Raw genomic sequence first — 26,862 nt, 5'->3', positions numbered from 1 at the left:
CAATGGCTCAGGGGTTAAAGGTAATTGGTTCCAAAGCCTGCCAGCCTGGGTTCAATTCCTCGGTAGCTGCATAAAGCCAGATGTGCAGTGTTGCGTGTGTCCGGAATTTGTTTGCAGTACGAGGCTATGGTGTGCTCATTCTCTCTCCCAATCTCTCTCTTCCTCTCTCTCTCATAAATAAGTAAAAATATTTATAATAATATAATATAATAATTATAAAATTAGGAATTTAGTTTTCTCTTCCAACATGTAAGAAACTTGGAAGACACCATTCCATACTCACAAGTCAAAAAGCAAACCGCCTCAGATCCCTGAGTTAAGGTTACAGGGCAAACTACTGCCTCTCTCCTGTGTGAGAAAGACAGGCAGGAAGGTGGGTAGGGAGAGCATCCCCCAGCAGAAACCCCTGTGGGGTGTGGGGCTGAGGGAACACACCAGGTAGAACAGGAGAAATTGCTGGAGGCTTGATCTGGACACATCTGAGAATTGAAAATTCTGGTGGAGCCAGGCACAAGGGCACGTTTTGGTAAATTATACCTCTAAGGAGCTCAAGCAGGTCCCCTCAGTGAATATTTAAAAAATAAAATAAAAAATCTTCTCCCCTCTCCTGGCTTCTAGCAGAAGGAGCAAATGAACCAGTGTGGAATAGACTGTGGATTTTTCTTAAGAAGGCCTGCCCTCGGGAGAAAATGTTTTACAAGAATCTAACCTCTGGGTGTTTTTCAGAGTCTAACTGACCTGGAGGAAGGGAAATGCCCTCCTATCTGGGAGTAAAACGCAACCAAACCAGAGAAGCACCGGTGAAGTCCAGTCCGAGGGACAGCTCAGCAAAAGAGGGGAAGCCGAATCGTAGGGTGATAGAAAACTACTGCTCCCCACACACCATACCACTACACGGCCAAAGGCTAGTGACCCAGTCCGCTTGAAAAAATATATTTATTTATTTATTTGTAATCGAGGTAGAGTCTCACTCTGGCCCAGGCTGACCTGGAATTCACTAGGTAATCTCAAAATGGCCTTGAACTCACGGTGATCCTCCTACCTCTGCCGCCCGAGTGCTGGGATTAAAGGCGTGCGCCACCATGCCCAGTTTAATTTATTTATTTTGAGAGAGAGAGAAAGAGGCAAAGAGAGAGAGAGAAAGAGAGAGAATGGGCACACCAGGGCCTCTAGCCACTGCAAAAAAGCACAGACACATGTGCGACCTTGCGCATCTGGCTTTACTTGGGTACTGGGGAATCAAACTCCAGTCCTTAGGCTTGGCAGGCAAGTGCCTTAACCGCTGAGCCATCTCTCCAGCCTCCCAAACAAGAAACTACAAGACAAACTTGCAAAGGTAAGCAATGCAGACACTGGGGCCGCTTCAGAACTAGCGTCACAGGTGGTGGGAACTTTAAGAAGAGAGCCCCACCTGGAGGAAGTAGATTGCTGGGGTCTGATTTTTAAGTTAAACTTGGTTACCTCGGCTGCTCTCACAGCAGTATCAAGCTTGGCTACTATATTGTGTAAGGGAAAAGAGAATATTTAACTGGTTAAAAGGAAAACCATCTTTAATTCTTCCCTGTGAAGTTATCCTTCAAAAGTGAATGAGAGCTGGGTGTGGTAGCATCCGCTTTTACTCCCAACACTTGGGAGGGGCACAGGTAGGAGGATCGCTGTGAGTTCAAGGCTACCCTGATACTACATAGTGAATTCCAGGTCAGCCTGGGCTTGAGCAAGATCCTACCTCAAAAAACAAAACAAACAGAACAAAAATGTGAATGAGAAATTCAAACTTTCTTAGACAAAAAAAAAAAAAAAAAAAAGTAGACCTGCTTTGCAAAACATATTTTTAAAAAGTTTCTCAAAGAGAAAGAAAATGGCATGGATAAGAAACTCAGAAGTGAAGAGCACTGGAGAAGGAATAAGTGAAAGTAACATAAAAAGTTCTTCAATGTTAATTTATCTAAAGATGGCGTTGGTTAAGTTCTTTTGCCAGCTTGGTCAGAGTAGGATCAGGTAAGACCTACATCATCTTAGCTGGGTCTGTGAAGGTGTTTTCAAGAAGGACGGACTGAGAGAGGAAGTCTTTCCCCCAAAGAGGGCAGCCCTGCCAGTCCTGGGGCTCTACACAAACACACTCCTAGGGAGTACAGGGCCTCTTGCCTGGCTGCCTGGTACTACTTGGTCGTGTATACTCTATAGCTACTATCCTTTCTGAACATGGGAACCCAACTTTATTTTTTTTTTATTTTTTATTTTTTTTGTTAATTCTTACTTATTTGAGAGAGACAAAGAGAGAAAGATGCAGAGAGAGAGAGAGAGAGAGAGAGAGAGAGAGAGAGAGAGAGGGAGAAAATGGACGTGCCAGGGCTTCCAGCCACTGCAAACAAACTCCAGACGCAAGCGCCCCCTTGTGCATCTGGCTAACGTGGGTCCTGGGGAATTGAGCCTCGAACCAGAGTCCTTAGGCTTCACAGGCAAGCACCTAACCGCTAAGCCATCTCTCCAGCCCAGAACCCAGCTTTAAACTGAAGAGAAGTGGATCCTCAGCCATCCCTCAAGCCTAGAGTGCCAGACTGGGACTGCCGAGGCATCCAGCCCCATGGACTTCACAACTACCAGCTTCTGACTGCTCAACCTATAGATGGCAATTATTGGACTGCCCAGCCTGTATCCTATAAGCAAATATAATAAATCCCCTTTATAATACATGTTCATTCTACCAGTTCTGTTCATTTAGAGAACCTTGACCAACACAGTCTGTTCAAATAAAAAAGTGTGTTTGGGGGGCTGGAGAAATGGCTTAGCTGTTAAGGCATTTGCCTGCAAAACCAAAGGACCCCAGTTCGATTCTCCAGGACACACATAAGCCAGATGCAAAAGGGGACATATGCGTCTGGAGTTCATTTACAGTGGCTATAGGCCCTGGCATGCCCACTCTCTCCCTCTCTGCCTCTTTCTCTGTATCAAATAAATAAGATATATCTAAAGAACTGTGTTTGGTTACTTTACTTTGCTATATCTACATATATATGTATGCATACATAGGTACATATGTTTTTGTACATTTACATAGAGATGAAATAATGACAGCCATGGTACAATACACAGGAGAGAGGAATTGGGAATGCTTCATTAGAAGGTATGCACACTACTCATGAAGCAATATAGCATTATTTCAATGTACACTCTGAATTCGTTGTAAACATACATTATAAGCTTTCAGACAACCTAATTAGAAAAGTAAAATTGGGGGGCTGTGGAGATGGCTTAGTGGTTAAGCACTTGCCTGTGAAGCCTAAGGACCCCAGTTTGAGACTCAATTCCCCAGGACCCATGTTAGCCAGATGCACAATGTGGCACATGAGTCTGGAGTTCTTTTGCAGTGGCTGGAGGCACTGTCACGCCCATTCTGTCTGTCTCTCTCTTTCTCTCTGCCTCTTTCCCTCTTTGTCTGTCTCTCTCAAATGAATAAAGAAAAGTTGAATAAAAAAAAATTTTAAGTAGAATTGGAATGGAGAGATGGCTCAGCAGTTAAATGCACTTGCTTGCAAAGCCTGATAGCTCATGTTCAACTCCCCAGTACCCACATCAAGCCAGATGCACAAAGTAGCACATGTTTCTGGAGTTTGTTTGCAGTGGCAAGAAGTCCTGATGCCCATACACACACTCTCTTTCTTTCTCTCTCTCTCTCTCTTTCCTTCTCTCTTTCTCAAGTAAAAAAAAAAAAAAAAACCTAAAAGTAGAATTGATATGCTAAGAAAGAAGAGAAAATGTGACCATTTAAAAATAATGCTACAAAAGGCAAAAAAAAAAAAAATTTGAGGGCCAAGACAACAATGAACAATAGCAGGAGAGATGGCTTAGTGGTTAAGGTACTTGCCTCCAAAGCCAAAGAACCCAGATTCAATTCCCCAGTACCCACGAAAAGCAAGATGTACTAGGTGGTACATATGTAGCTGGAGTGCATTTTCAGTGTCAAGAAGCCTTGGCACACCCATTCTATCTGTCCCTCTCTCTCTCAATCTCTAGCTTTCATAAATAAAGAAGTAAATATTTTTTAAAAAACAATAAAAAGGTGCATGTTAATCCAAGTATAGCCTTTTAAATGTGAAGGACCGAAATTCATTTGAAAGACAATGATGATCAGAGTAAAGCAGAGAACACAACCCAACTCTGTTACCTACAAGAAACTCGTTCTAAATATAAAAGCAAAGAGATTAAAAGTAAAGTGATGATGAAGACAGAGCATGCTGGCCCAACAGAGAGTGGCTATATTAATTGCATACACAGCATCATTTACACCAAAGAAAGTTATCTATGACTCAGAGGGGCATTCGATCATGAGTAAAGGGTCAAAATCCCAAGAAGACACAGCAATTGTTATTGCATATGTTCCTAACCATAGACAGAGCACCAAAATACACAAACCAAATCTGATCAAACTTCTAGGAGGAATAGATGAAAGTACTATTATATTGGGAGACCTCAATACCACTCTATCAGAAAGGGATATGTTCAACAGATATAAAATCAGTAAGGAGCTAGAGTGATGGCTTAGTCGTTCTGACACTTGCCTGCAAAGCCTAAGGACCCAGGTTTGATTACCCAGGACCCATATAAGCCAGATGCATAAGATGGCACATGTGTCTAGATGTCATTTGCAGTGGCTAGAGGCCCTGGCACACCCATTCTCTCTCTCAATTAAATAAATAAAGTAAAATCAGTAAGGACAAGGGTGAAGTGAACACCATTAGTCAAGTGGATATAGTAACATGTATACATTCTTCAACAACAAATACATTCTTTTCAAGGCCACGCAGACTTCTCGCCAAGACAAACCACATTATGGGTCATAAATAAAAACTCACTGACAAATTCAAAAGAATAGAAATTATGTAAAGTATGCTCAGAGGAAAATGGAATAGCTAGAAATCAATACAGGAAAAAAAAAGCTGAAAGTAGCAAAATACTTGGAAGTTAAAGCACACATAACATAGAAGACAAAGAAAAATGTTCAAAAAATGTTAAGATACTTTAAACAAGAAAAAGGACAAAAATATTAATATCAAAAATGAAGTTGGGAGTAGTGGTATATGCCTTCAGTCCCAGCACTCAAGAGGCTGAGGTAGGAGGATCATTGTGAGTTCAAGGCTAGCCTGAAGCTACAGAGAAAGTCACCAGTCAGCCTGGACTAGAATGAGACCCTGCCTCAAAAGAAAAGAAAAGAAAAGAAAAGAAAAGAAAAGAAAAGAAAAGAAAAGAAAAGAAAAGAAAGGAAAGGAAAGGAAAGGAAAGGAAAGGAAAGGAAAGGAAAGGAAAGGAAAGGAAAGGAAAGGAAAGGAAAGGAAAGGAAAGGAAAGGAAAGGAAAGGAAAGGAAAGGAAAGGAAAGGAAAGGAAAGGAAAGGAAAGAAAAAAGAGAAGAGAAGAGAAGAGAAGAGAAGAGAAGAGAAAAATCAAAATTTGAAAAACTAAAAATATTATTTTAACTTTTATTTATTTATTTCCAGACAGAGAGAGAATGGGCACACCAGGGCATCTAACCACTGCCAACTAACTCCAGATGCATATGCCACTTTGCACAACTGGCTTTACATGGGGCTAGGGACTTGAACCCTGGTAGTTAGGCTTTACAGGCAAGAATCTTAACCACTCTCCAGTCCCCCAAAAGGGTTTTATTTTGGGGGGGTATGATTTTTTTCAAGGTGGGATTTCACTCTAGCCCAGGCTGACCTGGCACTCACTCTGTAGTCCCAGGCTGGCCTTAAAATCACAGCAATCCTAACTTCTGCCTCCTGAATGCTGAGATTAAATACAGGCAACACCACACCTGTCATTTGTAATTTTTTTATTGATTGAGTTTTTTTTAATTAAAGAAGTTGTATTCATAGACCCCCCTCACCTCCATCCCAATTCAACTGAGGGACTTCACTGGAGTTAATGGTATTCATTGTGGGGACCCAAGAGGCCTCAGTCAGTCTCTGCAGGGATAGGGGAAACATGGTGTTTTAAGGCTATTCTGACCCACCCTAAGGCTCTTCCCATCTTTCTGCTCCCTCTTTGGCCATGTTCCCTGAGCCTTTGTAGGCGAGATAGGGATCTGACTTCATGTTGAGTTCTCTGTAGCTTCTGGATCTCATTTTGATGAGGTCTGAATGGCCATCACGGCAGTTGCCATGTCCCTGGAGCTTGGTTTCAGGGAAAGAGATCAGTATTCATGTCATGGCTTCCCCTGTAGTGACTCCTGGGCCAGGCAGCTGAGATGGGGGTGACCCATCTCATGGTAGCAGTACGCTTTCTACTCAGTTTTGTTTTGTTTTTAGGTAGGAACTCACTCTATCTCAGGCCGACCTGGAACTCACTATGTAGTCTCAGGGTGCCCTCAAACTCTGGCGATCCTCCTACCTCTGCCTCCCGAGTGCTGGGATTAAAGGCGTGCACCACCATGCCCTGCCTTGCTCTCTGTTCTTGATGTATTGATGGATCCTGGTTCACCTTAGAATTCTCCCCTTGTGAGCACACCCTAAATAAAAGGGTGTTTTTTTTTTTTTAAGCTAAGGATGGAATGAGGAAAAATGAGACATCACAACAGGTCCTACTGATATTAAATGGATATAAAGTTTTATATATAATTCCTCCCAAACATTTGATAACTTAGATGAAATGGACCAATTTCTGGTTTGTTTTCCTTTCAAGACATAGGTTACACCATGTAGCTCAAGCTGGCCCTAAACTCACAATCTTCCTGCCTTAGCCTCTGAGTGCTGGGATTACCATATGTGCATTGCACCAGTTTATTAAAAGGTATAATCTGCCTTTATCATACGAGAAGAAACAGACAATCTGAACAGGCCTGTAACTATTAAAGAATAGGATCAATAGTTTCCAAAACAAAAAAGCACCAGGCCCAGTTTATGAATTCTACCAAATACATAAATTAGAAATTATATATCAATTGGAGTGGGGATATAGCTCAGTGGTAGAGCATATGTATTATACCAGTTCTCTACCATCTTTGCAGAAAATAGAAGCAGAGAGAACATTTCCTAACTCATTACATAACTACCAATTAACACGTAAAGATATTATATGAAAATAAAGCTATAGGATATCATTCATGAGCATAGATGTAAATCTCCCCCCCCCAAAATATTATCCAATTAAATTATACATCCAACCATGAGTAAAAGACTGATGCAGAGCAACTTAGCAGAACTTTTATCCCAGGGTAAGGCTGACTCAATATTCCAAAATCAACAGGCTAAAGAAGAAAAATCAAATAGTCATATCCATAGATGTAGAAAAGCATTTTTAGTTTAGTTTTGTTTTCTCAAGGCAGGGTCTCATGCTAGCCCAGCCTGACCTGGAATTCACTATGTAGTCTCAGGCTGGCCTTGAACTCACAGTGATCCTCCTACCTCTGCCTCTGCTTCCCAAGTCTGGGATTAAAGGTGTGTGCTGCCATGTCGGGCACTTTTTCAAACTTTTTATTGAAAACCTCCATGATCATAGACAATATACCATGATCATAATCTCCTCCCATGACCCCCACTTACCCCTCCCAAATGCCCCCTCCACTCAATCCCTTCTTTCCAATTAGACTCTCTTCTATTTTGATGTCTTTTTTTTTTCCTATTATGCATGTCTTGTGTAGGTAGTGTCAACTACTGTGAGGTCATAAATATCAAGGCCCATTGTGTCTGGAAGATAGTATTGTAAGCAGTCATCCCCATCTTTGGCTCTTACATTCTTTGTGCCACCTTTTCCACAATGGTCTCTGAGCCCTTGAGGGTATGTTAGAGATGTCTCATTTAGTGATGAATACTCCACTGTCACTTCTAGAAGATTTTTTTTTAATTCAATTCATGATAAAAATAAATAAATAAGCCAGGTGTGGTGGCTTACAATAGCCTGGGCTAAAGTGAGACCCTACCTCGAAAAACCAACATAAATAAATAAATAAATAAATAAATAAATAAATAAATAAATAAAAGTAAATAAATAATAAAACTGCAACTACCATCATACTTCATGGAAAAATCAAAGTTTCACACTAAGAAAGGGAATAAGGTAAGGACGACATCTATTCCTGCTTTTAGCATTATAATGGAAGTCATCCTGATTTAAGTTAAGAAAAATAAATAAAGTGTGTATAGATGATAAAGGATGAAATAAAAAGTCCAAACATTGAAAAAAAAAAAAAAAACCTTCCCAACTATTGAGTAACTAATTTCCCAAAAATGAGTATGTAGGATTTGACATTAAAAGCACATTACCATTTATGTCAGCATCCTCCCAAAATGAAATTACTTACTTCCAAGCCTAACAAAAGGGGTAGAAAGTCTACGTGAAGAAAATCCCTCTGCGAAAAGATTATCAAAGAACTAAATAAATGGAGAGATACCCTGAGGATATTCAATAAACTCATGATGTCAGTTCTTTCTAACTTGACCTACAGATTTTCACAATGCCAATCAAACTCCCAGTGAGTGACTTTGTGGTATCAATATGTGATTCTAAACTTTGTATGGAGAGTTAAAAGATCCGAAATAGCCAACTTAATGGGGAAGATAAGAAGATGAGATACAATTAAGGCCATTGTTTTTTTTTGTTTTTTGTTTTTTGTTTTTTGTTTTGTTTTGTTTTAAGGTCAGAAAATACCAGAGCTGGAGTTTGATGTCAGGCAGATTCAATTCTACACCCTTTGCCTTATTTTGGAAAAACCAGCAGCCTTGTGTGAATAAATAAGCTAGTCTTGAAGTCTGATTTGAAATTGACCCTGTGACAAATTATGTTTCTTCCATCCATTTTTCGTAGGGATTTCCAGTGTTCGCTTCCAACATCCGAGCGGGTCATCTTGTCAAATACCCTCACCTCAAGAGACAAGCAGAGAACAAATATGAAGAAAATCCTCGACTACAGAAACCCCCGCTATTTACCCTTTAGTGCCAGTTATCTATGGCTATGCAATAAGCCACCCCAAAACTCATCATTCTTCATGACTCTGTGGGTGGGCACCTGTGCGGTGGCTCTCACTGGGGTCACACACAGCCACGTGCAGCTGGCGGACCAGCTGATGGTGCTCAGCAATCAAGATGATAGACACAGCTCTTCCGCACATTGAGGTTTGGATTTTCCACAGCGTGGTGAAGTCTAAGACAGCAAAAGCAGCTGCTTTAAAGCCTGTAGTTCCCCAGCCTCAGAAGCTGGGCAATGTTGCTTCTGCTGTATCCTATATTACTATTTTTTTGTTCCTGTGACCAAATAGTGACCAGAAGCCATATTCTCCCCTACATCCCTCCCCACCCTGCTGGCTTCTTCCTTCCCCGAGTGTCCCACCTGCTTTTAGGTCATATATATTTAGCGTTTTATATGTTGTGGTGATTTGATTCAGGTGTCTCCCATAAATGTAGGTGTTCCAAATGCTAGATTCCCAGCTGATGGAGATTTGGGAATTAACGCTTCCTGGAGAGAGTGTATTGTTGGGGGTGGGCGTATAGGTCTTATAACCAGTTTCCCCCTTGCCAGTGTCAGGCATACTGTCCTGTCACTGTTGTCACCTTATGCTGGCCAGGGGGTGATGTCCACCATCTGTTCATGTCATCACTTTCCCCTGCCATCATGGAGCATCCCCTCGAGCCTGTAAGCCAAAATAAACCTCTTTTTCCCCACAAGCTGCTCTCAGTTGGATGATTTCTATCAGCAATGCAAACCTGACTGCAACGTGTGTCTATACACGATGTAGGATTCACAAATGAGAGAAAACATATATTTGTCTTTCTCAGAGTGCAGAGGCCTCTTTAGTTTTGAACACTTGCTTCCTTTCAATCCAAGCTCACCATAACTTCATAAACACAGTGTTCTTAAAAAACCTTTGCAGAAGGGCTGGAGAGATGGCTTAGTGGTTAAGCGCTTGCCTGTGAAGCCTAAGGACCCCGGTTCAAAGCTTGATTTCCCAGGACCCACATTAGCCAGATGCACAAGGTGGCACATGCACCTGGAGTTTGTTTCCAGTGGCTGGAGACCCTGGCGCACCCATTCTCTCTCCCTCTCTGTCTCTGTCTCTGTCTCTCTCTCTCTCTCTCTCTCTCTCTCTCTCTCTCTCTCTGCCTCTTTCTCTCTTTGTCTATCGCTCTCAAATAAATAAATAAAAATAAACAAAAAAGTTTAAATTTTTTTTTAAAAAGCCCTTTGCGGGTTTCTCCAGGTCCCAGAAAGCACGATATGCCTTTCCTCTCAAGGCGTCCCTGTACTTGGGGCGTGTGGAGCTGCGATGCTTGCCGGGTTCGCAAGGCGCTGACAGCCGCCACGCACGCCTGCTTAAATTGTTCTGAAGTCTTAATGGTCATAGCCGAGGTTCAGTGATGACCTGGAGGCTATTTCTTATTTTGACAATCTTCAACCAACTGGAAAGATTAGGATTTTTAAAGACTTGGCTTTTTTTTTTTTTTCACTCAAAATATCCTATCTCTCCTATAATCTCTGCAGTCTAATTTTATTTTTAGTTTTGCTTTTTTTCCCTTTACATTTTCATACATGCGTTTTGTGAGTATTTTGATCTTATTCCCCTTAATTACTCCTCACCTACCCATCAACACGGTTTTCTTCCCCATCTTATTTTCATGTTCCCCGCCCCCCCCCCACCTGCCCCAGGCAGGATATCCTCCTAGTCCAGACTGACCAGGGACTTACTCTGTAGTTCCAGGCACAGAGATTCTCCTACCTCTGCCTCCAGAGTGCTGAGAATAAATGTGTGTGCCGCCACACCTGGCCCTCATGACTTTTTTTTTTTTTAGTATTAACATTTTCCATGATTATAGAAAAAATCCCATGGTAACACCCTCCCTCCCCTCATGCCTTTTTTAAGCCCACTGAACTGACTTAGGATTGTTTCCCTGGGTGAAAGATCTCATTTACTACAGAATGGATGGATAACTTACCAGTGGCCACACCACTGATGAACTGACTCCTCCTCTGCCTGAAATCTTCTTGAACTCAGGTTTATTTTTCTCTCTTCCAAGTTACTGTAGTCATGAGTTAGTCCATAACCTGGCAACTGTTGGCTGTCATTAGCTACTTTGGGAGATCTGGGGTCTCATGTGTCCTACCCCCATCAAAGGTAAGTATTGACAGGCTCAATCTTTTTCAGGAAAGCTCCACTACCATGAGCTCAAGTGTGATCGCCATGTCTCATCCAGAAGACAGGATTTCATAGCACCCCTCCTGTGGTGGTTGGATTCAGGTGTCCCCCATAATCTTTGGTGTTCTGAATGCTAGTCTCCCGAGCTGATGGTAATTAGAAATTAAAACCTCATGGAGGTGGTGTATTGTTGGGGGCAGGCTGATGGGTGTTATAGCCAGTTTCCCCATGCCAGTGTTTGTCACACTCTCCTGTTCCTGTTGTCAACCTGATGTTGGTCATAGGGTGATATCGACCCTCTGCTTATGCCATCATTTTCCCCTGCCATCATGGAGCTTCTCCCTCAAGCTTGTAAGCCAAAATAAACCTCTTTTTTCCCACAATCTGCTCTTGGTCAGGTGATTTCTCCCAGCAATGCAAACCTGACTGCAACAGTAATGTTGGTACCAAGAGTAGGGTAATTTGCTGCTAGACACCTGACTGTGAGGCTATGGCATTTTGGAGCTGATTTTCAATACGACTGTGGAAGGATTTGGAACCTTAGGCTAAGAGATGCCTTGCAGTGCTGTAAGTATAGCTTGATGGGCTATTCTGGTCAGAGTTGAAAGACCTGAATGCAGTAAGGACTATGGACTGTGAGGTTTGGCTTATGAGGGTGAGAAAAACTTTTGCTTGGACTGGACTAGAAGCAGTTTGTGTGAGAGACTTGCTGTTATGCCCATGTCCTGAGAAGTTGTACAATGTTGCATTGCATAGAAAAGGACTGGCATATGCAGAGGGATATGGCACAGAAATGAAATCTTTGGGCTGAAGAAACTTCTGCCTGTTCCACTGTAATTACATAAGAGATTATAACCTTTGAGATTGGACCAACTGACTTGCATTGGGGCAACAGGAAGAATATACACTCTTTTGAAGGGGCCTGAATGGTCAAGGAGTGTCCTGTTCTTCAAAGTCCATTTTATTCCCCCCTGGATTAACAAATTGGCATATTAGTTGAATATTTCTTTGCTATTCTCAGTGCCATCTTATGCAGTGTTTATTCTGTGCCATTATGGGTTTTGAGGGATTTGTTGGTATTATGGCTCAGTTAAAAGACTTTAGATTACAGGGAAGTTTGAAAATCATTAGGATTGATAAAAACTTTGGGAACTCTTAAAGTTGTACTGATTGTGTTGCATTTTATTTCATGGATAGTTATCAGTTTATGGGGGCCAGGGGCCAAATGTGGTGGGTTGATTCAAGTGTCCCCCATAAACTTAGGTGTTCTGAATGCTAGTCACCCCAGCTGATAGCAATTGTAAATTAACACCTGCTGGAGGCAGAATGTTGTTCTGGGTGGGCATATGGCTGTTACAACCAGTTTCCCTGCCAGTGTTTGGCACACTCTCCTGTTCCTGTTGTCTGCCTGATGTTGGCCAGGAAGTGATGTCCACCTTCTGCTCATGCCATTGTTTCCCCCACCATCTTGGAGCTTCCCCCTCGAGCCTATAAGGCAAAATAAACCTCTTTTATCCCACAAGCTGCTCTTGGTTGGGTGATTGCTCCCAGCAATGCGAACCTGACTGCACCACCTCCCCATCCTCTGCTCTTACATTCTTTTGACTCCCTCTTCTGGAAGGTTCCCTGGGCCTTGGAGTGGGGGTAGTTTACATGCCCTGTTTGAGGCTGAGCACACAGTAGTAGCCACTTACTCTTGGCAATTTCTCCAGCTGAGCATCGCTGCATTAACCGCTGCCCATTGTCACAAGAAACTTCAGGGATGAAGGTGTCAGGCAGTGCAAATTTTTAAACAACCATTTTACTCTGGCTCAGTTCTCTCTTCTTGCCTTTAAAAAAAAAACCCAATAGGCCTTTCTACCGCTCTGCCCGAAATCTTCTTGACCTAGGGTTCATTTTTCTCTTCCAAGTTTCTTTAGTCATGAGGCTGTTCATAACCAGGCATGAGCTGCTCCTCCTCTGCCTACAACGAGTTTTGGTACTGTACTTTCAGCCCTGCAGTCCCCAAGCCAGAGTCACTTGCTTTCACACTTTGCTACGTTTATATCCACTGCCAGACATCAATTTCTGTGTGGGTTACTCATCACCACTTGTGACACCCTAAAAGTTAGCTGCTTAAAACAACCACAATTCAGGTGGGAGAGATGGCTGAGCAGTTAAGATGCTTGCCTGCAAAGCTAAAGCATCCAGGTTCAATTCCCCAGGACCCACGTAAGCCAGATGCACAAGGTGGTGCATGCATCTGGAGTTCATCTGCAGTGGCTAGAAGACCTGGCATGCTCATTTTCTCTGTCTCTGTCTCTGTCTCTCTCTTACTCAAATAAATAAATAAAAATAAAATATAAAAAACAATTTATTATTTCCCAGGATTCTGCTGACTGGGGAAATTTTGCCTGGATACCATCAGCTGGTAGATTGGCAAGTGTTGGGCCCATCTGGGCTTCCTCTCCAGAAAGCTTTCAACCTGACCAGTATTACTCATAGCCAAAACAAAAGCAAATGGTTCCACAGTCTTTGGAAGTCTAGCCTCACATGACACCAGTGTCACTGCAGCCATATTATAGGTCAAATCAAGTCACAAGACCAGGGCACAGTCACAGGGCAGAAAAACGAACACCTTCCTTTGGTGAAAGGAGTAGACGAGAGGTGTGAATACAGAGAAGTCAGATTCATTCAGGCTACTCTTCTAACAATCCACTACATCCTGTGTGACATTTGTACATGTAAATGTGTGCATCTATGCGCAATGTGTTGTTTTCAAACTGAATTTAGAATCATGGTGTTTGCTTTCCTAGTTTATTTAGATAAATGTAGTTGAGTCGTAATACTTTCCGATAGTCAGCTTGTGAATGGCTTGTAGGATATTGGGCAAAAGTAATGAATTCTTAGTGATTTGAGATTTGCCTAGAGCTCCTGGCCATAAAATGTTTCCTGTGAAGTAAAGTGATACTGCTGAGGAATTTGGGAGAAAATTGTAGAGTTTATGGATTAACAAAGTGAGAATTAATGAGGCACTCCTGTCTTTACTGCCACCTAAGAACTAGAATTCTGATAAAGAGATAGATTCTAAGAGTGAAGACCTCTTCCAATCCTCCTGACAGACATGACATCATAGGGAAAGCAGAGAGCTGTGGAAATCTTCGTCTTGCCATTACAGACATCATTTTTATTGCAATATGTAACTTATATTAATTAAATTTTCACATGAATAACTTGGCAATAAAATTATTTATACTCTAAGTATATGTTCATAATCTTACTGGGGGAGCTGGAGAGATGGCTTAGCAGTTAAGGTGCTTGCCTGCAAATCTAGGTTTGATTCCCCAGTACCCAGGTAAAGGCAGATACACAAGGAGGCACATGTATCTGGAGTTCATTTGCAGTGGCTGGAGGCCCTGGTGTGCCCATTCTCTCTCTCCGTCAAATAAATAAATAATCTTACTGGAATTTTTTTTTGCAAAGGCTAAGAACAATAGAAGATATAATTTCCTATCTTTATCAAAATCACTTTATTTAAATTTTTTAAAAATGTATACACTAGAGTACAAAGTGTCATTTCTCAGATATTTGCAGCTAGAACAAAATGTTTTTATCATTTCTAGAAGTGGACAAAATCAGTGATTATAAAATCATACTACTGTATTTACCATCTTATTTTGTACTTTATGGGAGACACTAACAAAGGTGTCCTGAGTAAGATTGCTTCAACTGGAGAACACTTAGTTTAGCACATAAAAGACGGAACAAAGAAAATCAGAGGAGATAGAATATCATATATTATAGACACTATTATATTTTTTAAAATTTTTCTTCATTTACTTGCACATGTGTGTATGCATACATCAAGGCCTCTTACCACTGCAAATGAATGCCCGTCTGACTTAATATAGGTGGCTGAGGTATTGAACTCTGAGTAGCAGGCTCTGCAGGCAAACACTTTTCACTCCAGAGCCATCTGCCCAGCCCTATTATTATTCCTTATAATTGACTTTACCAGGCCATAAATTTTTACTCCCCCCCCCCACCATTGAGAATGACTTGATATAGCCAGCTTCAGGATAAATCACACATACACAGAAAATTGAAAATCGGTGCGTAAAACACGTGGATACGTTACTTTTTTTCAGTGTCCCATCCTGTGGAATCTTTCTCCGATGCCATGGCAAGTCTCACAGCTATCCTGCCCAATGGTTAAAATGTAAAATGACAGCATGAGTAACTATGATGGTCAAATTCATCGTCAGAAAGTAGAATGGTGATTTCCAAGGGACGGAAGAGAAGAAAACAGGGAACTATTAGGAATAGATGATCATTGGTTGTACAGCAATATGTGTGCTTAATGTCACTAATCTGTGCCCTTAAGAATACTTAAAATGATAAATTTTATGTTGTGTAAATTCTACCACAATAAAAAAATAAAATGTAATTAAAATACTGTGAGTACAAAATGAATGCAAACATCTCAGCATGCTTGTACATACAAAAGAAAGGAACTAATATTTTTTATTGTTACTATTATTATCAACAACCATGAAAATAGAGGAAAAAATCACTTTTCCAAAATCTGCCAGTATGTCTAATATAGACAAAACCATTTTATCATTTTTATTGTTTTATTTATTTATTAGATGCAGAGGGAAAGAGGGAGAGAGAGAGAGAGAATGGGCACACCAGGGCCTCCAGCCCTGCAAACGAGTTCCAGACACGTGCGTCACAATGTGCATCTGGCTAACATGGGATCCGGACAATGGAACCTGGGTCCTTAGGCTTTGCAGGCAAGCACCTTAACCACTAAGCCATCTCTCCATCCCGAAGAATCTGTTTAAGAGGGTCGGTCATACTCAGAAGCCATCACTAAGACCAAAGTGGGGTACATCTGGCCTACAAAACAGCTCATGTCTCAAAAGAAAATGGAGTCTTCTATTAATCACTCAACTCAAAACTTAAAAGATCAGGTCTACTTTAAACACCCCTATATCTAGGTGTCTTCACAGCACCAGGGGCCACATTAGCAGCATCTATGGAGCATGATGGCACACACTTGTGGTCTGAGCGCTCAAGAGGCTGAGGCTTGCCATGAGTTTGAGGCTTGCTTAAGGCTACAGAATCAGTGTAGGCTAAAGTGAGACCCTGCCTCGAAAGGAAGGAAGGAAGGAAGGGAGGGAGGGAGGGAGGGAGGGAGGGAGGGAGGGAGGGAGGGAGGGAGGGAGGGAGAGAGGGAGGGAGGGAGGGAGGGAGGGAGGGAGGGAGGGAGGGAGGGAGGGAGGGAGGGACGGAGGGAGGGAGAGAGGGAGAGAGGGAGGGAGGGAGGGAGGGAGGGAGGGAGGGAGGGAAGGAAGAAGAAAGGAGTAAGTTAGAAAGGAGATATAAAGGGTATAGAAAGGGAGGGGGGACTTGATAGGATGGTATTATATATATGTAAGTAGAAGAACAGATTATTGGGGTGAAAAGGCCTAAGTGATATCAGGGGAAGAGATTGAGTAAAGGTAAGGTGGAGGGAGGGCTAATCAAAATCTAAGAGGATATAAATAAGTCACATGGAAACCTAACGTTTTGGACAATGGAACACTTGGGAACCATAGATTGTTACTAGAAAATTTTCAGTGCCAGGGATGAGATACCTTCCAGTGAGTTGTTGGCCAGAGAGGTCCCTGATGCCCCCAAAACATTACAGGCCATTGCTGAGGCCCTTGGTTTCCCACCAGGAATAGATGGTAAGACCCTATTGCTGAAAAGTCCACATACTTGGGCTGCAAGGTCACTGAGAAATTTGGCTGGAGCTGAGCTGAAAACCTCTTCCATGTAGACCAGCTGACAGAAAGCTGGAAAAAGCCATGCAGTTCAATAGCAGAGAGAAATCACCATTGAAGATACTCAACAGTAGACACTGCAAGCCTTATATTTGGCCAGCCAGGCCAAATGAGCCAACGGGTGCAATAGTGGCACATCTGTTATGGGGAAAACCAGCTGCCCTTTAATTTAACTGGAGGCCCACTCCATGAGAGGGAATACATCCCTGATACTGAAAACCTACAACAGGGGTGGTCATGAGCCCTAGGAGTATAATGTTTGCTGCTGTCTGGCTAAATGTATATATTATGCTCACCAAACTGCCCAGTATGCACATTCATACCCACATATTCATACCCACATATTAATGCTGTTCTCACTTTTGGTTAAAGAAGCTCCTCTTTTCAGATGGCAATGACCTTGGAATGACTCAGAAGGCACCATGGTGCTGAGAAGAAGTGACAGAGGAGTGCTCAGCACTGAAATATCTCAATCACACCTTCCAAGGCTCAGGGTTCAATGTGGAAGAAGTGGAAGAAAGAATGTAAGAGCCAAAGGAAGGGTAGGACTCCTTACAGAATGCTCCTTCACACACAAAATGGCCTGGGTATCCATGACCTTACAGTGCCTGACACTACCTACACAAGACCCTCATAACAGGAGGAAAAGATCATGACATCAAAATAAAATAAAAGAGAGACTGATTGAGACGGTGAGGGGATATGATGGAGAGTGGAGTTTCAAAGGGGAAAGAGGGGGAAGAGAGGGAATTACCATGGGATATTGTTTACAATTATGGAACTTGTCAATAAAAAAAGAGAAAAAGTAAGAGAGAAAGAAGAGAGGGAAAGAGGGAGGAAGGAAGGGAAGGGAAAGAGGAAGAGGAAGGAAAGGGAAGGAAAAAATTAGTAACATCTCAAATACCTGTAATTCCGGTCTCCCATCTTACTATCATTTCTCAGGCTCTAGCAGTTGCCTGACTGATTCCCTGACCTTTCTTAGAGACTGCAAGATGGTGGTACATGCCTGTAGTCCCAGCTATCTGGAGGCTGAGGCAGGAGGACCACTTGAGTCCAAGAGTTCTGGGCTGTAGAACGCTACGCCAATCAGGTGTCTGCCCTGAGTGTGGCATCAATATGGTGACCTCCCAGGAGCCAGGGACCACCACTAAGGAAGGCTGAACTGGCCCAGATAGGAAATGGAGCAGGTCAGAATGGTGCTGGTTTCCCATCCAGGGTTCATCTGATGACCTGAGGACATCAAGTGTGAGGGATTACATTGATGAGGTCATTAAGACGGAAAGACCCACCTTAGCTGTGGGTCACACAGTTTCATGCACCAGGGTCCTGAGCTATACAAGCAGGAGAGAGCTGGCTGAGCAGCAGCGTTCGTCACTCTGCCGGGCTTCCTCACTGTGGACTGAATGTGACCAGAGGCCTCAAGGTCCTGTCACCTGCCTTCCCCGTCACGACGGACTGTCACCTGGAACTGTAAGCTGAAATAACCCCTTCCTCCATTAACCTGATTTTGTCCGGTTATTTTGTCTCAGCAAGGAGAAGTTAACGGACACAATGGATAGTACATGTTTGTGGAATTAATTGAGAAGAAAAGATGAATTAAGCTTCGTAATGATGGCCCAGCGTCAAGAATTAGACCCAACCACAAAGACTGATCTGGACTTAGGCATCCTGTTGGAATGAAGTGGGATAAAACCCGAGAGAGAGATGACTCGAATGAAGTCAGCCACGGCAGCCAGGGGCTGGGAGGCAGCTTCTGCCAGCCTCACGTGAGGAGGGAACACACTTCCTAACTGGTGCATTTCAGAAAGCAGCTTCCGTGCAGAAAGACCGTGTTCAAAATACAACTACACACACACACACACACACACACACACACACACACACACACACACTTTGAGGAGGTACACAGCATGTGAGGTACAGTGTATGCGTGCACGTGTGTGTGCAGATACACACCCCAGGTGCACATGTGGGGAAGCCAGAGCGGAATGTTAAGTGTCCCCCTCTACCCTTCTTCCACATTGCTCCCCTGAGCTGGAGTCTCTCACTGTGCTTTGAGCTGCCGTGCCCCCCACCAACCCCACGGACTGGCTAACTTGTGAGCCCCCCTAATCCTCCTCCATCCGTGTGCCCCAGCACTGGGCCATTTGCTAACGGAAAAGCTATTGCCCTAAGCACGCATTTTCTGAGCATGTAGTCATATATATTGACTAAATTCTTCAAAGGATTTGTAATTTTAATCTATGCAAACATTTTGTTGGAAAGGAAAGAAAACACACACGCACACAAAGACATGGCAGCTAAAGATATTCCCAGAATCACTTCAGTCCTAATTCAGGTAGGTATCAATGGCACAGCCCCATCCTGGGATCCACCTGCCACCCATTGCTCTTCCCTCCACACTGTATGGATTCGCTTTTCTTTCCTCCACGCCCACCTCTGCCTTCAAACCACCCTCACTGAGATCTGAAGAATTCCTGTTACATTGATGGTACCTATTTAATTTTTAAGGTAAGTTAGTAATTTTATAATTTACCTTTGAAAAAATAAAAGAATTAACTTGTACTTTACTTGTGAACCCCAATTGATCTGCTGCCCACAACTCCTCATCATTCACACATTCTTAGTTGGTAAAAAGCCTCTCATGACGACTGCAACTCATCTTGAAGTACACAGTGGGTATAGCCCAAGATCTGTTCCTTCCACATGAAAACCACTGACTACTCTCCACTGAGGACACTGACTATGCAGTGTGAGACACATACAGTCAGTCCCTAATGCTGTCAGGTTCGCATTGCTGGTAGAAATCACCCAACCAAGAGCAGCTTGTGGGGGAAGAAAGGTTTATTTTGGCTTACAGGCTTGAGGGGGAAGTACCATGATGGCAGGGAAAACGATGGCATGAAGCAAGTGTGGACATCACCCCCTGGCCAACATCAGGTGGACAATAGCAATAGAAGACTGTGCGAAACACTAGCATGAGGAAACTGGCTATAACACCTATAGGCCCGCCCCCAAAAATACACTACCTCCAGCAGGTGTTAATTCCCAAATCTCCATCAGCTGGGAACCTAGCATTCAGAACACCTATGTTTATGGGGGACACCTGAATCAAACCACCACAGCCCTCTATATCCACTGGTTCCCCATCTGTGAATTGAACAAAATCCACCCAGATTGGGGGTGGGGGGGAAAGATGCACAGACCCTTTTCCTCCTCATCATCATTCTTTACAAAGGCTTCCTGCAAATACTATGTCATTTTTAAATAGTGTGTGTCAGGGGGTGTATATGTGTATGGTCATGCCAAAGTCTCTTGCCACTGTAAACAATCACCAGACACATGTACCACTTCTATATCTGACTTTAGGTGGCTACTGGGGAATTGAACCTAGGCCAGCAGGCTTTTCAGGCAAGTGCCCTTATCTGCTGAGCAACTTCCCAGCCCAGTACTATGACATCGCATATGTAAGGCCTCTGGCATCCGCAGATCTTAGCATTCGGAGTGATCCTGGAAACACTTCATCTACCAGCAGACACTGAAGGACTTCGACTCCAAGTGACCATTTGGTGGCATTAGTACTAAAATACACTAAGTAAGTAACAACCACATCTGCACATTTTTATAGCTCTAAACTTGAAAATTGTGTCCTCTTTAACTCTAAATTTTTTTGGAAAAAAAAAAATCTATGAACAAGAGAAGTTCATCAAAAGAAGCTAAGCGGGAAAATCCCTATAAGAAAAGGCTAGCTTGGGGATTGGCAAGATCGGTCAGCGGTTAAAGGTGCTTGCTTGCAAAAATCTGTCAGCTCTGGGTTTGATTCCTTGGCACCCCTGTAAAGCACATGCAAAGTGATACACGGGAGTGTGCCTACATACACATGTACATAAGTACATGCAAATGAGTACAAAGTTCATTAAGAAAGAAAAGTGTAGCTCAGCTCTGAACAGCCTCTTCTCCCTCCTATCCGCATATTCTAGAATGTGAAGACTACTCTCATTTAACTAAACATGGATCAACCCTTCATCACTGCAGGCCAGGGCCTCGCCAACCATCCACAGCTGGACTTCCTCTCTCGGGGATTTCCCTAATCTCCTGGGAAGAGCCTATAAGATTCTGTGTTTGCAGAGCCAGCCTCTAGCGTAATAACCTGAGGAAGACGAGCTGACATGCTTTTATGGAAGCTGAAAAACAACGCAGGCAAGGGAGGCGGGGGAAGGCAAAGACTGCCGGGCGCTTGGCGCAGTTCATTTCTGTGGATTAAACAGGCAGGTTTAGTCCTGCCGTGAAATAAACACGTCGTATTAGGTAGCTGCCTCAGTCCTTTCCTGTTGCTGTAACTAAACACCTGAGGCCAGGTAGTTTATAAAGAAGTCTCTTTTACTCACAGTTCTGGAACCTGAAAGTCCAGAACTGGGCAGCCATATCAGCTCAGTTTCTGATCTTATTACATCAGAAGTGGGCGGGGGGCTTCCTGTGACAACAAAGACAACCATGTGTCAGACAGAGCCCACTGTTACCACAAAGCTGTGGTACCTTCTTGCTAATGGGACAAAACACCTGAGCAAACATAGCCTATGGGATAAAGGGTTTATTTCAGCTTACCGTCTCGGGGGACATTTCATCACGGCATAGCAGAGCAGAGGCTGGGCATCACTTCTTGTCACAACACTCAGGAGGTAGTAGCAAAAGCAAGCAAGCTAGGGGCTGGAGCAGTTAATGCGCTTGGCTGCGAAGCCTAAGGACCCATGTTCCACTCTCTAGATCCCATGTACGCCAGACACACAAAGGTGAGGCAAGCGTGAGGTTGCACGTACCCACTAAGTGGCGCAAGCATCTGGAGGTCAGTTGCAATGGCTGAGGCACTGTCATGCCAATTCTCAATCTCTCTCTCTCTCTCTCTCTAAAATACAACAGTAATAATAATAACAACAATAATAATGATGATGATGATAGAGTGAGCAAGCAGTGAACACCCAGGAGGGCTGGAACAAAAAACTCAAGACCTACTGACACACTTCCTCCAGTAAGGCCCCACCAGCAGGAGATTGAGTATGAGGCTTAATCAGAAACACATGAAGCTATAGGGGACACTTCACGTTCAAACCACCACACACCTGTTAAAGACCATGAGCATGTGAGTTTTGGAATTAATTTTCCAACACACGAAATCTTGAGATCACACTCAACCCATGCCTCATCTTGTGGATTCGTTATTTATTGCCTCTCATGGTGCTGTAGGTTGACATGGCTCAGCTAGGCAGCTCTTGCTTGGGCGCTTCTGTGCCTTCACAATAAAAGCAACTGATTTAACAGAACAGGTGGCCAGTGGATGACATTATTGGTTGGCTGGAACAACATTGCTGGAAAAGATTTGCATGTTCTCAACCTGCCTATCCATAAATCATCTTGCCTATCCACAATGCCCCCATCTTGAAGACAACAGCCAGCTCCTGTGAAGGAATGTCTTAAGAGCCAGGATTCCAAAGTAAACCAAGCAGCAAGAGTCTTAGGACCTAGCATTGAAAATAAGACGGCATCACTTCAGCTGCAGCCCAGATTCAAGGAAGGACGACGTAAGAGTGGGCCTAAGGGAGGCATGGTTCCTGGTCTAGGGAGATATTTGGAAAAAGAACAAAAGGGTACGTACGTACATACATACATACATTCATACATTCATACATACATTGGAGTACGTATATATAGACATTATACACATTTCATCCACAAAAGTGAATCCTGGTAGGTAAATCCTTAAGGGTCTTCATTTTATAAATGAGCCACTTGAAGCTCAGAGAAGCCCAGTCACTTGTCTGACATCACCTAGCAATATTACTTCTCTTGAAATCCATCAATGTGCCACCTGTCATTATCAACTCCAAATATTCAATCAGCTCTCTACTACATTTCACATGCAAAATTTTATCCTGAGGAACACTGCTGAAATTAGGAATGAGAAAGGAGATATATGCCCTGCCTTCAAAGATTTTATAATCTACGGGAGAACAAAACTATTCAAGTTTAAATAAGTAAATAAATGTGACAAACAAGAAGCCTCAATGTGTGTGTGTGTGTGTGTGTGTGTGTGTGTGTGTGTGTGTTTCAAAATAGGGTCTCGCTGCAGTCCAGGCTGACCTGAAATTCACTATGTGGTCTCAAGCTGATCTCCAACTCATGGTGATTCTTCTACCTCTGCCTCCCAAGCACTGGAATTAAAGGCGTGCACCACCACACCGGGCTGAAACCTCAATTTTGATAGATCTTCCTCTACCCAAAGTACTGAAATCAAATGTCATCAGCACTCCAGCTTTGGCTCCCACCGTGGAATCAACCAAAGAAAGGCTGAATTTTGTTGCATTTTGTTTGTCTGTTTTTTGAGACAGGGTCTTACTTTGTAACAGGCTGACCCAAACTTACCATCTCAGCCTGTGCCTCCACACCCAGCCGTACAGACCAAACAATACAGCCTAACAACTGCCTCTATGACGTTTAGCTTTCGTAGGTATTATAAGGCAGGTGTTTGTATCTGTGTGCAAGATTGATGTGTATGTGTACACATTCACAAAAGGGGGGATTTGCGTGTGCCACAATGCACGTGTGGAAAATAACAGGACAACTTTTGGGTGTCAGTCCCCGGCTTGCACCTCATTTGAGGCTGGGTTTTTCACTCTCTTTCTGGCTCAGGAGCTTCTAGGAAATTCTGTCTTCACCTCCCATCTCGCTGCCAGCACGCTGGGTTAACCCGAAGCCGGCCGCCGCTTGGCTTCAGGCTTCTTTGAGGCGTGCAAGGTTCTGAATTCGGGTATTCTGGCTTGATGGGAGGACACTTTCTCCACTGAACATCTCTTCAGACCCTGGGAACTGTAAGTTGAAGATGATTTATTATAGTATACAGAGTGATGTGCAGTGGTTATGCGCAAGTATACACCATGGTACATAGCTCAGAGGTACAAGATCAGAGGGTTTTCGCATCCACGGGCCTTGAGGAGTTGTGTGAGTGTGCAAGAGGGGTACTAGACGCAAAAACCCCTGTGGATCCAGGGTACAATTGCACTGGGAACATCCAAGGGAAATTGCCTTCAAAATGTTCCTTGGTCCTTTCTATGTTCTTCAAAGAGATTTGGGGGGCGGGGGGAGATGTAAGAGTAAGGAAGAGATGGGCGATGGATGAGAACCTAGCTTTCAGGAGCCACTGAGTTCCTGAAACAATGCTGAAGGCAGGCCCCATGGTCTTTTCCAGCAACCTGCGCAGGCAGGCTGTGCACTTGTGTTTTTGTGTGAGAGCAGGCTTCGAAAGCTTTCTGCCCTTTCCCACTGTAACGGGTAGGAGGCCATAAAACCCTCAACTGTTTTATCACATTGTTGATCACTTTCCCTACCTACAGGGCAATAATTTTCCACGCAGTAGCACAATCAATATGTTATCTACCACTGTCGACTCCCCTGGCTTCCCTTCTCCTTATCATCATAGTTTTAAGATTTTTTTTTTAAAAAGAGAATTACAACTTCTTTTTTTTTTTTTTTTAAAGTTCAGATAATTTAAGTCTTGGTATCTTTCAAAGCCATCGGTTTTGTTTTTGACTTAAGGAGAAGGGGGGATGTGTTTGCTCCTCTGCTCAACTCTGTTTAGTTTTAAGAACTTGAGTCACAATATACCTTATTTTGTCCCCTTGTGCCTTGCTGCTGCAGCCTTAGGGGTTTTGTATAATGCATGAGTGAGCCCCGCTTAGAAATAGAAATGCATTTTCAATAAGTATTTATTATGTTGTTCTGAGCGTACAGCTTTAAATTTGCCCGCTGTAGCTTGAAGCATTACACAAACTGTTGGTCTGCTGACTGCCTCCCTGGCAGCAACACACACAGAAAATAGATTGCTAAGGGTTTTTTTTTTTTTCCCTTCCTCCTCCTCCCCCTCTCTCTTCTCTTCCCTCTCTCTCCCTCCCTCGCTTTTTCCTTTTTTCTCGTTGTTTTTTTTTTTTTTTAAAAAACCAGTCGTGAACATTTTTTTTAAATCTTGTGGCATTTTTAATCAACACGTATTTCCTTCCAGGACCTATGATCCTCTATTGATTCCCATTAAAATGCTTTTCTTTTCTTTGCCCCCTCTGCTGATCGAATTTCAGATCAGCCACAGGATATGCAACTAACCTTCCGGCACTACTGAACCCAGCCGAGCGAGGGTGATCAAAAGACTCAGACGCATTCATTAAACATTCCCTTCGCCCGAGCAAGGGAGCTCTAATGGAAGCTATCTCTTTGCACTGCAATTTTTTTTTTTCTCTCCTTTTTGTCTCTTCCCTAGTCCAAAAAAATGTTTTGTTTTGTTTTTTAGGATTCTTTTTTTTTTTTTTTTTTTTTTGCCTTTGATCGCCAGGGAGGGGAGGGGGGAGTACCGGAGAACAAAAGAGACCTATCTTTTTCCCCGGGGCTGACGTCAGTTTGATTTTACTGACGACTATTCGAGCGTGTGTAGCAGTTGGAAGCGGCCCCACGCCGCCCCAACCTCCCAACACCTTCCACTTTTGGGGCGAAAACAAGACTTTTCGAAAAAGGCTTTCGGAGACGCGCCCTGGAAAAAATAAATAAATAAAAGATGGCCCGCCCGGGCTCGGCAGCTCGCGGCCTCCCTCCCGGCCTCCCTCCCTCCCTCCCGCTCGCTCCGCAAAGGGCATCGGAGGCTTATTTGTGTGGCACGATCTTTACTGGGGCGGAAAACACGCGGCGGGGGAGGAGCGGGGACGGGCGCAGCCGGGTGGGGCGAGCCAGGAATGTTCCTCCCCGGCCCGCGGCGGGGCGAGGACGCGAGCGCAGAGCTCCGGCCCCGCCCGCCCGCCCGCCCGCCCGGCCGGCGCGGGTCCGGGGCGCGGGCGGCTCCGGGCGGCTGCAGGCAGCGGGGGCGGCGCGAGGGTTCCGGGCCGCGTGCGCGAGCCGGGGAGCAACAGAGCGCGCGACACCCGCCCGCCCCCACCTCCGCCCCCCCCCCCCCCGTCTCCCTGGGGCGCGCGTGCGCAGTGCGGCCTCCACGCCCCAGCCGCCGCGGCCTCGGCGGCGCCAGTCTCCGGCTCGGCTCGCGCGGCGGCCGGAGAGCCGCAAAACCCGGGCCGGAGTGCGCGCGCGGATCGGACTCCGGCGCCGCGAGTTTGCAAGACAGCGCTTGGCGGCGCCCCGGGCTCCGTGGAGAAGCCGAGAGGCCCCGTTCCGGGCATCGCCTTCCGTGTGGGGCTCCAGAGGCTTGGTGCAAAATTCCCCATCGGGGCCTGGAAGGAAAGCGATCTAATTAGGGCACAGCCACGTCCTTCAGTTGCCTGGAGTCTGAAGATCTATGACCGACCTAAAACCATTTCTGGAAAAGTCATATTTTCCAGGCTTTCGTGAAATAGTCATGACTCCAGGTCTAAATCTGGAGGCGAGCGTGCATCTATTTCAGGGAGAAAGAAAGACTGTGAAAAGTACACCGGACACCAGGGAAATGGGGGCAGTGGAATGGGATTGTGCCCGGTGCCCACCCTCTGGGATCTTCCTGCACACCTCTGGTCTGGATCATTGGCATAGGGCAGATTGAAAGCCTCAGTAAACATTCTGGGCAAAACCAGAGGGACTGAATTTAAAATGACCCAAGGGCTGGGGGTGTGGCTCAGTGTTACTGGGGTTGCCTAGCAGGAACAAGTTCCCATAACCCCATCCTCCCCCCCCCCACACACACACACAATCTTCAGCTTCTCAGCCCAGGGTGGAGGTGGAGCAGGGAAGAAGCCCCACTCCTTTTTGGGGATCTTGACTTTTCAAAGTGAAAACAGCCATCAAGCAAAAGTCCACCAGTCCAGCTGGTGCAGGGGTACGATGTTTTTCATTTGTCACCTGATGCTCGCCACTGAAGTTTTGATCTGGGTTTGTGGAGCTTAAAAAAAGAAAAAAGAAAGAAAGAAAGA

General features: G+C 44.1%; 2 long non-coding RNA genes across 2 annotated transcripts in view; one reads left to right on the top strand and one right to left on the bottom strand.

Annotated features, from left to right (window-relative positions):
* LOC123463595 overlaps positions 1 to 9,314 on the top strand; it is a 48,908-nt gene extending 39,594 nt beyond the window's left edge. The window contains exon 3 of the long non-coding RNA XR_006639008.1: positions 8,801 to 9,314. This is a non-coding gene — a long non-coding RNA (uncharacterized LOC123463595). The remainder of the gene's footprint in view (positions 1 to 8,800) is intronic.
* Positions 1 to 26,862, bottom strand: part of LOC123463594 — an 87,302-nt gene that overhangs the window by 16,370 nt on the left and 44,070 nt on the right. The gene's annotated exons all lie outside the window — the stretch shown is intronic.

Source organism: Jaculus jaculus, chromosome 9, assembly GCF_020740685.1.
Source record: "Jaculus jaculus isolate mJacJac1 chromosome 9, mJacJac1.mat.Y.cur, whole genome shotgun sequence".
Lineage (NCBI taxonomy): Eukaryota > Metazoa > Chordata > Mammalia > Rodentia > Dipodidae > Jaculus > Jaculus jaculus.
Note: the sequence above shows the minus strand (reverse complement) of the source record. Positions and strands in the feature narration are given on the sequence as shown.